The sequence below is a fragment of the Bubalus bubalis genome, chromosome 9, assembly GCF_019923935.1.
Source record: "Bubalus bubalis isolate 160015118507 breed Murrah chromosome 9, NDDB_SH_1, whole genome shotgun sequence".
Lineage (NCBI taxonomy): Eukaryota > Metazoa > Chordata > Mammalia > Artiodactyla > Bovidae > Bubalus > Bubalus bubalis.
The window spans coordinates 73,813,014-73,823,052 of NC_059165.1; the positions used below are offsets into that span (position 1 = coordinate 73,813,014).

The window sequence follows — 10,039 nt, forward strand, 5'->3', positions numbered from 1 at the left end:
CCAGGAGGGAGCTGCGGCGGGGAATAGGACCCAGGGCGGGGAAGCCGCGCCACACCGGGAGGAGGCCACTCATTCGAGCAAACAAAGCCCGGAACCTCTGGTGCCCAGCGGCCGCGGGAGCCGGGATGTCACCAAGTGGCAGGGTGCGCGGGTGCCAGGGCCATTACAAGTTTCCCGCACTCCACTGAACCCAGCCCAGACCCCGCGCCGACAACAAAAGACTCTCTTTGCTCCCCCCACCCCAATCTCCCAGTGTCTGTGGAACCCCTCCTCCCACATCGAACCCAAACCTAGTGTCGAGAGAAAACAGCGCTCCTGGACCGAACCTCCTCTAGCCCTCGAGGGTAGAACCCCTTCCCCTGCCTTCGCACCAGGACCGGGCGCTTCCGAGAATCTCACCCTTTCTTGGCCTCTCTGCTGCCCGCTGGCCCGAAAGTGAGGACGAGCCCCCAGGGATACTGCACACACCTCCCAGGGCCAGGCAGCTATCCGCGCGGTTGGGGTCCCGGGCGGCGCCTGGCGTGTGCGCGACGCGAGTGGGGAAGCTCATAACGCGGAGCCCGGAGGTCTCTGGGGCGCAGGGCGGAGAGGAGCGGCGGACAGGGCTCGCGACTGCTCCCCCAGGGCCGGGCAACGCTCGGAAGACAGACACAAGACAAAATAAAACGCAAGCACCACAAAGCCGAGACGGTGTGCGGACCGCGGCCCCGGGATCCGCAGGAGGGAGCGGAACCGCCCGGGAGGTGGGGCGCACCAGGGCGCCCCAGCCGTACCTTTTCGGTGCATCGACGGGCAGGCGGCCGGGGCTCGGAGCGGACTGGTACAGCGTGTATCCCATTTAGTAATCCATTATCGAGGGGATCTCTCCGGGCCGCGAGCTGCGCTCTCTCCTTCGCAAGCCTTTGTCATTCCTACATGGGTGCTTGTCTCTGTGGGGGTACAGTCGCAGCGACTACTTTCTGGGATGCAAACGCGCCGTATTCATTTCCAATGACAGGCGGAGAAGGGGAGATGAAAAAAGAAAGAAAAAAACAACAAGAAAGGAGGAAATGTTCAAGAAACTCTTCTCCAAATCCAAATAGCACTTGGATTCCACTCCGGCGAGTCCCTTCGCTGGTGTTTGCGCCGATTAACAAGTCATTTCAGGGTGGGGGGCGGGGTGGGGGCTGGGGCAGGGGTGCGCGCTCTAGCCCCGCTTCACGACCGGGAGCGCTACGCCGCGGGTGTGGCGGTGCTGGACGCTACCGCCGCTCCTAAGCTGGCATCGCGGGAGGTCGGCTCCGCGGAGAAGCGCTGCTGCTGCGGCCGGAGCGCCTGGGTAAGTGCGCGGGGAGCGGAGTTGGCTGCAGCCTCACCCCGTGCCGCTCACTACTCCTCTGTCACTGGAGAGGCCGCCGCTCCAGGGCGGAGCCAAGTCCCGGACTGGATTGCGCAAAGCGGACTCTCCTGCAACCCCGCCTACTTTGGCTGGCGTCTTCTCCGACCCGAAGGAGGGCTGCGGTCTCTGTGTGTGAACCGGAGCGAGCGAGGCGGAGAGAGGGAGAAACTACGCGCTGTGGCCGCAGGTGGAGCCTTGGACCGACTGGTCAGCGCCGCTTCCTTCCACCACTATTGCCCGCCCGCGGCGCGTTCGGTGGAGGTCCCGGCGGGGGCGACACCCGCAGAAGCCCAGCCCGTGCCTCCCCTCACCCCCGCATTTGCTCTTGCTGGGGGGAAAAAATCTCGGACAGCATTGCCGAGCCCTGCCAAATCAAAAAAATAAATAAAAATAGACGTAGTGCAGGAGCAAGTTACAAGAAAGGATTTGTTCATCGATTTTTTTAAATGGAAAAGTTTTAAAGGATGAGGGTAAGTGAACGGCGAGTCTTTCTGATTACTATATCAAGAGGTAAATTCCAGAAGTGACGGACGCTCTGCGCACCCAGATGAGTTGGATAGAAACCGGTACACTTAAAAATACACTTCGACGATATGAACTCAGCTATTAGTTAACGTACATACAACACACGTTAATAAAGCATGTTAAGTAAGCAAATTAACTATAGTGCAAGAAATGCTGGTAGCGACGATCTGCTTTTAAACTTAGAAAGTCTGTACACTGTTCTTAGAAATAATTATGTAAACTTCAGAAATAACACACAATTCCAATGAGTATCCAACAGCTTCATGGAATAACTAAATCGCAACTTCTTCCAAGGCGCTTTTGTGTTACCATCAGGAGGAGAATGGCAATCACAGTCTTCCTCCGCTTGAAAGCTCAGTAGCCCAAAAGTCCTACAGTTACAAGGCTTGTGCCCACTGGGCAGGCCACACGACGTCCCCCTGTCCCGGCCGTTGCGCGCTCCCTGCCTGCTGGCCGAAAAGACCGCAAAGGAGCACGTTGGCCCCCGCACCCAGGGGGCTTCTCACTTGGTTCGCGCTGGCGGCCAAGCAGTCCTCGGATCAATATTTACTAGTTATGGGGTCGGCCGAGGAAAGCACTGGGAAGATCAGGGTCTCAGTCCCCCTTAGGCCGAGTTCCCTTAAATAAATGCATTAGAAACTGTACCTGTTCCCTAATTGGGGCTGCTGCTGCCTAATTGGGGCTAGGGCCACTAATAAGACCCCCTTCCCCCATTTTTTTTGCCTTTCGTACGGGCAACTAAAATACGCACAAGCATGCTAATGAGGGCTCATGAAGAATAAAATAAGTGCACTCGTGACAACAGTATAAATATTGTCCACAAACCATTTAGAAAAGGTGAGGAAAATGGTTTGAGGGAAAAAGGTCCGTCTCCCTGCTGTTCGCCAAAGATGCCAGCAGGGGCCGCTATCCCCACCTTTCGCAGGCAAAAGCCGCCAGAGATCCGCGGTGGTGGGGGGTGGGGTGCCGCGGCCGTAGGTGCGCGCGCAGCCCCAGCCGCACGAGGCGCCAGCTCAGGAGCGGCTGGGGCGTGGGGGCTGAGGTCTTGTCTGCGCGCTTCTGCGGCCCGGGTGGCGACTGGCTCGCGGACATCCCTTTCGAATCCGGTCCGGACCCTGGGGAAGGGTCCCGGCTAGCTGTGACCGCTCAATCCTCTGCCGCGACTATTTAACGCCCTTGATTTCGACGTTCAATCCCGAGCTCGTCTGTGCGTCCCCGGCGCGGTCCCTCATGTCTGGCCCAAGACGTCCCCGGGGTTCTCCGCCGGCAGTCTCCATCCGGGCCGGATCGCCAAGGCCCCTTCTTCCTTTTCTGCCCCTGGTTTACATGCTAATTGTGTCTGGGAAAAGTTCTTTAATTGGCAGAATGAGGCAGAGCAAACGAATTGTTTCACAGGCTGAACCAAATTAATTCCTAGTTTAGCGTCTTCCCTTGGAGAAACAAACAATTAAACTGTCTTGTTTGTTTTATGGATATATTGGAAATGCCCCACATCGACTTTCAAGATATGTTTTTAAAGGGAAATTATTTTCATTATTAATACTTGCATGTTTAATTTGCAGTAACGCTGAGCCAAGAAGCAAGAGATTAAATTTACGTAATTTAAAATTAGAGAATACAGGAAGAAAAGAATTTGAGTTAACTTTTTGCGTGGCTGAGAAATACCGCCCAGAATCTTCCTGTCAAGGACTAGATCTGAAGTCTCACCATCCAATTAGGCACCCATAGTCCTGACCAGGTGAGATGACATTTCCACCTGCCAGGGGAGAGATACTCCCTGGGAGCTGGCAGAAAAGCCAGCTATTGTGTCGCTGCCTGAAGCCCTCAGGGGAGCACCTGTAGGGAGCTGCCCTGAGAAACCTCATGACGTCATTTCCCCTTCTGCGCTGCGCTGACCGACTCCCAGAAGTCTGCCTTAACTTTTAAGTAAAACCGCTGCCCTTACAGAGCCTTTGAAGTCTGCTGTCTACCCTGTCCCTTCAGGGAAAGAAAGTTAATGGGAGTTAAAGAATCACCAAGCCTTAGGACTAGAAGAAACCCTGGACTGTTCGGTAGTTAAGTGGCCTGGAGTGAGAACAGCCTTAGTCTCTGGAGGCCAGCTGTTTTTAGGTAACTTACTAGCTGGTGGTGACCTTGGGGGCAGTCACTAATTTTTCTGGAGCAGTGGATTCACTTGTTAATGGGGATTCGCTATTACTTTCTTCCCAGGAATTGTGTGAATTAAATGAGATGGAGAGTGTAAACCGCAGGGGTGTAGAGGTAAAGGTTAACTAGCATCTATAAAGATTAACCAGCATCATTGTCATCCTTGCCATCCTCCACTTCAAACCTCCCACCACCGTTTTACAGGGGTCAGACGGAGGCGGAGCAAAGAAGGGGCTTGCTTTGTGTCAGTGCTGGGAGCTAGTCCATCGTAATTCCTCTTCAGTGCTCAAAAGACCACACCTGCTTTCCCCCACATCACCTGGAAAAAGTATGATGGAGGAAGAGGAAATGAAAATGTGAACTCAGGATTCTTTTAAAGATCACATCTAGCTATTTGATCTGATCTCTGCTATACCACTGGCCTCCCTGGTGGCTGAGTGGTAAATAACTCACATGTCAATGTGGGAGTGGTGGGTCCCATCCCTGGGTCTGGGAAAATTCCCCTGAGAAGGAAATGGCAGCCCTCTCTAGTATTCTTGCCTGGGAAGTCCCATGAACAGAGGAGCCTGGCGGGCTACAGTCTGAGGGGGTCACAAAAGGCACACAACTTAGTGACTAAACTACAGCAGCTTTACCACAGAATGGAGTAGTACATTTGGAGGAAATTGCTGCTGCTGCTGCTGCTCCTGCTGCTGCTAAGTCGCTTCAGTCGTGTCCAACTCTGTGTGACCCTATAGACGGCAGCCTGCCAGGCTCCACCATCACTGGGACTCTCCAGGCAAGAACACTGGAGTGGGTTGCCATTTCCTTCTCCAATGCATGAAAGTGAAAAGTGAAAGTGAAGTCGCTCAGTTGTGTCCGACTCTTAGCAACCCCATGGGCTGCAGCCTACCAGGCTCCTCTGACCATGGGATTTTCCAGGCAAGAGTACTGGAGTAGGGTGCCATTGCCTTCTCCGAAATGTCTGCTGGTGCTTACTTATTGCTCAACTCCATGTGGGTGTTCCTGGAAGTTACATGAGGAGTACAGTTTGTACAAATAGGCCGTTATCACAAAGTGAAGTTAGTATCATGAAGGGAAATTAGTGTCTTTGGTGCTTGTCAGACCATTCTTCCTTCTCCCCCAAACTCTCAGAGCTTTGGAGGCTGTGCCCTGTGAATACATTGGTACTATTATCCACAGACTTTTACCCTACTCAAGATTTTAGCACCAGGCTTACTGTCCTATCTGTCCCACCACCTGTCACCATTCATGGCAGTGTGAGCATCCACCTAACCATGCCTCTGCATTCTCAGCTTTTTGCCTTCCTCATCTACTCTGTCCTTTGTTCTTCCTCACCTCTACCGCCTACTCCAGGACTTCATTATTATCAGAAGAGGCTCCAGGTTTTAAATCACTAATTCTGACATCCTCTCTTTAATCACAATGGACTCTCCTTCCAGCTTACTTGCCTACGCACCTCCTCACACTCACCCTAATTGCAGGAAGCCTTCTGCCATTCTTTCCATCCATCCAGTCCCTGCTTCTTTCATTCCCCTCTGTGTCCAGGAGAGCTTCATAATAACTGTCTCTCTGGTGAACACTTTCAACTCCCTGACTCCTCTTTCTTTTGGTCACGCCCATCTGAGTGAAAACCAGTCCTAAATTACAAAAATACCTTCCTTCCCTGCTCTTGCGTCTGGCAGCTGAAACCTACTAGAAAAACATTTCAAGCACACATCTAAGCAGGCTGTACACTCTGTCGTGAACCTGACTTGCTTCATGAAGCTGCTTCATCATCATCTTCCCTTTCTTTGTGTTAGTCTGTAACTTTTCCCCCTAATTGGATAGTTCACCCTCAGTGTCTTCTACTTCCCTGAAAAAGAGTCCGTGGCGTGGGTGCTTCTTGCTTCTGTACCTATCATTTCCTGCTTATCTCCTCTTAGGGTGAAGGCAGTTCCCTTCTCCAATCTGAGGCCAAACTCTCCACCTGTTTTCAGATCATTTACACACTCTCAGAAATTCTGCCCCACTGTCTCCATCTCTTCTGCATCTCCCCAACTGCATGTAAACAGGCTTTAGTCTCTCTCATCTTAGAAACAAGCCTTCCTTGGGTCTTCTGCGCTTTTCAGTATTCTCTCCTCTCTTCCAAAGATGAAGGATTGTTGATGATCACCATTGCCATTGTCTTCTCTCTCATTTGTCGTTCCTGTCTGGCTTCTATTCCCAGCACTCCATTGCCAGGGCTTTTGCTTATGTCTTCAGTGACATCCATGACAGTAAATCCAGTGGACATTTTAAAGTTTTTATTGTATTTGAAGTCTTAGCAGCCATGTACACGACCACTCCTTCCTTTGGGAAATAGCCTTTGCTCTCTCCTGGTTCTCCTCCTGCCTCCTTTTTTTTTTGTTTTTAAACATTTGAGGCCATTGAAAGATACAGAAAATTTTGAGGAATAATAAAACATTCCAGTTTTTACCATCCCAGAATTAGCAACTGTTCATATTCTTTCATATTTGTTTCTTGTCTTTATTGCAAGGACTGAAACATGGTGTATAAAGCTTAGTGTCCAGAGAATCAACACTGTCTTTCCACTTCTTCATATTACTCATGGTCTTGAGTTTCCTGTGCATCTTTATAGTTCCTTTTCTATACTTATATATAGATCATATGTACCCAGAACCAGTATATAGAGAAATATTTTTGGTGGGGTTTTCCCCCAAATTAACATAAATAATATCCTGTTCACTCTTGTCCTCCACATTGTAGCTAAAGCGATCTGTGAAAGTTGCATATCTGATCACATCACTCCCTGGCTTAAAACACTATAATGTCCCCAAACCTTAATAGGACCTTCAAGCCTGTACAGGACTCACTTCTAGCCTACCTCTCTGCTCTCATCTCTCTGCCAGGCTCCCATCCCCTTCTTCCCTCACAGGATCACTGGTGTGGAAAGTTCCAAGCTGCTTTGTAACTACACACCTACTCTGCAACACTATCATCTTCCCCTCTTTACCTGGCTAACTCCTACCCATCCTTCAAGTTTCAGCCCAAATGTTTCTGCTAGAAACAGACTTTCCTGATACCCCAGAAGGCATCATACCCCCTCCACTATGTGCCCTTAAAGTACCTTGCCCGGTCAGTCCATCTGTCACAGCTAGAGGTAATTTTTGGTCCAGTAGCTTATTGAATGCTTCTCTTTCCTGTCAGATCACAAACTCTTTGAGTCATAGGACTACATATCTTTCATTTCTCTTATACCTCTAGTACCTAGCAGACAGTAGGGGCCTGGTACCTAAAAGACAGGGTGAATTAGTGAAAGCAGAGAGTTCTTTTTCAGGGATTCAATTGGAAAAGAAATAGATGGTTGGATGGGACCACTTTTAAGCACCACTTAAAAAGGGGGGAAAAAAACCGAGAAAATTATTTTGAGATTTCAGTTTTCAAGATTAACAAAATCTAGGCTTTCCCCCCCATCATAGAACTTTCAGTGTATGATGTCTGACTTGCTTTTTGAATGAGGATAAAAGGGTTTACAGATGTGAGTGATGAGTAAATACCACGGTTACAAAACAAGATGCTTGAAAATGAGGTGCAATAAGAATAGAAATGTAACCCTAAAAGACCACCGGTGGAATGAGATAAAACTGTAGTTTGAATCCCCTGGGGACAGTGTAAGAACATCTCTGGGGACTGCTGTCCCAGCAGGCTGGAGTCTGCTAACAGTGATTTACTGTCTGCCCATCGTGAATAGCTTCACGGGTGGCACCCTCTCCGTGTGTAACAATTGTGCCACTGTCCCACAGGGCCGCTTGACCTCCATTCCCTCCTGATATGGAATCATTGTTTGGGAAGTGAAGAGAATGGTAGATTAGAAATAAGGCCATGAGTGAACAATAAATGTTAACTAACCAGAACTCTGTTTTTGTCCCTCACAAGAGCTCTTTACATTTAATCGAAGTGTTTAGTTACGTAACACAGAGCCAAAGCTATGTCTGACCTTATTTTCGTCTTTCTGTTCTAACCTAACTTCTTTTAATTGTCCCTCCTCCTACCATTTAGATTTTAAAAAGTATCTGCTTTAAATATGAGTTTGTTTAAAAATTCAATTTGCTAAGTATAATTTAAAATTTTCATAACCAGATAAACCAGATGATGAAACACCACTTTGAAATTTGCTGTTTAGCCAAAAGAATGATGAAAAGTAAAATAACTTATTTTTTGAGAATTGTTTTCAAAGCCTTTGCTTCCAGGTAGTGGAAGGCCTCTGGCAGCTCTACACTGGCCTGTGCTTAGCTTAATGTCAAATTATTAATAGGTTCAAATTCATTCCAAATCTAGTTTTTAGATTATGTGAGAAAACACTGAATTGATATCAACTGAAAGATTTTTTTCCAGGCTGTTTATGATGAATGTGTATTTAAGATAAATTTTATAACTAGAGAGATGGAGAAAACCAAGGGTATTTTGTTTGTTTTAACATCAAAATCTTAAAACAGAAGACAGCTGTTTTAAATGTCAAACTTAGGCTGGATAATTGCGGACAATGAAAGCACTTTAAAAAAATGATACACTCAGATCTAACGTAGATTTTTAAATGAAGTATAAAAAAAATGATGTCTTTGAATACAAAATGATCCTCCGAAAACTCTTCTGTACTTATAAAATATAAGCATGGTTTCCTAAAGTCTTAGGCTGACTTTGGATTTTGTACCTGGGCAAATCTCTAGTTAATAGTCCTATAAAACACTGACAACATGTAACTAGCTCTATTTACTAATGTTTCCAGAGATAAGTTTTTGGTGGAAATGAGCTTAAATATTACCTTTTAAAATAAATAGCATACTGTTCAGCACTTCCCCAGAGTTTCAGATGACTCAGTCACACGGTACTAGTGCTTAATTGGTACTTCAGAATTTAAGACAAGTGGAACAATTGATGTCATGTTCTTTGTGAAACCTCTTAAATATACCTTTATTCATAACCAGGTGCTTATTAATTTAAACTAGAATGCTCCATTTTAACATTTGAACTGAAAACCTACCCATCCGTTTTCTTAAGAAATATTGTGTCATGAATTGTATTATTAAGACTTATAAAAACACACATGTCGATTTCCTCCTAGCTCCTCTCCCTTTCTCTCCATGCTTCAAAGCGATTGAGTCATTTCCGTTCACCAAATGGCCCTTTACAGCCTCTTTCTTGTTTAAGCAAACTTTTGAAAGGCCCTAACTCTCCTCTCCTCCTCCTCATTTCTGTACCCTTCTCTACCCTGCGAACAAGATTGCAAGCATAGATTTTTGTATTATTACAACCCGGTGTCAACATCATTTTGTCAGAGTCCCTTGCCTTGGGCAGTTATCCCTTTTGCCTTGAATTAGTCTATCTCAGTTGTAAAGATTCCACCTACAATGCAGGAAACCTTAGTTTGATTCCTGGGTCGGGAAGATCCCCTGGAGAAGGGAACAGTGACCCACTCCAGTATTCTGACCTGGAGAATTCCATGGACAGAGGAGCCTGGCATGCTACTGTCCATGGGGTCACAAAGAGTTGGACATGACTGAGCGAGTTTCACTTTCAGTTTTCTTTAATCAATACATTTTCTGATCACCTTTTTGGGAGAAGGAGAGGAGAAAGCTGTAGCTATTTTCTTACAAAACACACTGTGTAAACTGTAATAATAATATTATATAATATTAACAATAATATAATAATAATGTATAAACAGTGGAAACAGTATCAGACTTTAGTTTTTTGGGCTCCAAAATCACTGCAGATGGTGATTGCAGCCATGAAATTAAAAGACCCTTACTCCTTGAAAGGAAAGTTATGACGAACCTAGATAGCATACTAAAAAGCAGAGACATTACTTTGCCAACAAAGGTCTGTCTAGTCAAGGCTATGGTTTTTCCAGTGGTCATGTATGGATGTGAGAATTGGACTGTGAAGAAAGCTGAGCGCCTAAGAATTGATGCTTTTGAACTGTGGTGTTGGAGAAGACTCTTCAGAGTC

The 10,039-nt window shown here is 47.2% G+C and overlaps 1 protein-coding gene and 1 long non-coding RNA gene across 4 annotated transcripts in view; one reads left to right on the top strand and one right to left on the bottom strand.

Annotated features, from left to right (window-relative positions):
• SEMA6A (semaphorin 6A) overlaps positions 1 to 1,391 on the bottom strand; it is a 131,274-nt gene extending 129,883 nt beyond the window's left edge. For 2 of the 3 annotated variants that reach the window (XM_006078741.4, XM_006078739.4), the window contains exon 1: positions 774 to 1,391. The gene's annotated coding sequence lies outside the window, so the exon portion shown is untranslated. The remainder of the gene's footprint in view (positions 1 to 773) is intronic. The other variant, XM_006078740.4, reaches the window with a different exon arrangement.
• Positions 1,392 to 2,845: 1,454 nt separating this feature from the next.
• On the top strand, positions 2,846 to 4,562 carry LOC123335247. The gene is made up of 3 exons (XR_006553651.1): positions 2,846 to 4,012; positions 4,112 to 4,162; positions 4,253 to 4,562. It is a non-coding gene; the product is annotated as an uncharacterized LOC123335247 (long non-coding RNA).
• The last annotated feature ends 5,477 nt before the right edge of the window (positions 4,563 to 10,039 follow it).